Genomic DNA, 1371 nt, shown 5'->3' with positions numbered 1-1371 from the left:
GGAACTCTTCTTTTTATCAGCAATCGTCAGTTATTTAGCTGCTTAAATAACAGAACCACTTTATTGTCTCGTTTTCTAGTTTAGTCGACTGAGTGTTGCCTGCTGTAGTTGCACTACATTCCTTTACCTTTGTTTCACTGACCCGATAGATGGCGGCGCTATACGTGGCCTTCAAAATGACGGCAGTATTGTGCTATGGAAGACACAGCTAGGTTTTCATGGGTGCAACGTGAAGCATTATAACGTCTTGCACCGCAGACTGTGCAGCAGGGTTGTCTGAAGTGCCACTATCGACGCAGTGGGAAGACGAGAGACGGAAAGTGATGGTTAGGAGCGCAGTTTTGCGTGACTGGCGGCAGTAACGGCTGGCAGCAGGGGGTAATTAGTGGAGAGCGGGCGAGGCGGCGCGGCGCCGTGCTGTGCCGCGGCATTACCCCTGACCTGGCAGGTAATTATGGCAGGTGGCGGGCGGCCGCGTGCCGGCGTGGCCGGCGCGTCTGGGACGCCTGCCGCGCGCGTCACATCCGGCAGGCGACGGCGCCGCCTCGTGCTCACTGCCAAACGACCTCAGATAACTACAGCGTACCAGTCACCTTGTCGTCTATACAAACTGAATAATTCACTCTTCGATTTATTTAGGAAGACAGTCCGGGCCACTGCATGTTTTCCTGTCATTACGGTCATGACGCACCACACGTTGATAAAATGCCCGAGCAGGCAGACAACTGCTTACGTCACTGTTTACAACGATCTGGTGGTATTACCCACGTTTCTTTTGCATGTATTTCTCATCTCTTTCATTTGAATTACTGCTACTATAATTTCAATATACGCTGGCAACGGCCTTGCCGCAGTGGATACACCGGTTCCCTTTCAGATGACCGAAGTTAAGCGCTGTCGGGCGTGGCCGGCACTTGGATGGGTGACCATCTGGGCCGCCATGTGCTGTTGCCATTTTTCGGGGTGCATTCAGCCTCGTGATGCCAATTGAGGAGCTACTCGACCGAATAGTAGCGGCTCCGGTCAAAGAAAAGCATCATAGCGACCGTGAGAGCAGTGTGCTGACCACGCGCCCCTCCTATCCGCATCATCAACTGAGGATGACTCGGCGGTCGGATGGTCCCGATGGGCCACTTATGGCCTGAAGACGGAGTACTAAATAACGCTCATTTGTTATCCTCAGAAGTTTACCAGCGCACGACATTTCCTTACATTAAACATAACTTTGTTAGAATTATAATGATGTGCAAATGGTAGAATTGTGATTCTTACGTTTGATTGCACTTTCTGACGGTTAGTTACCCTTGGTAAATATTTGTGCATTAAGAAGTCTGTCCCTCCTTCTACCACTGGCTCAATCGTTACGCCTAG

General features: G+C 50.9%; 1 pseudogene; it reads left to right on the top strand.

The window, feature by feature from the left end:
- Positions 1–835: 835 nt before the first annotated feature.
- LOC126337113 (5S ribosomal RNA) lies at positions 836–954 on the top strand (annotated as a pseudogene).
- The last annotated feature ends 417 nt before the right edge of the window (positions 955–1371 follow it).

Source organism: Schistocerca gregaria, chromosome 2, assembly GCF_023897955.1.
Source record: "Schistocerca gregaria isolate iqSchGreg1 chromosome 2, iqSchGreg1.2, whole genome shotgun sequence".
Lineage (NCBI taxonomy): Eukaryota > Metazoa > Arthropoda > Insecta > Orthoptera > Acrididae > Schistocerca > Schistocerca gregaria.
The sequence above is the reverse complement of the archived record's forward strand: the minus strand, read 5'-3'. Positions and strand labels throughout refer to the sequence as shown.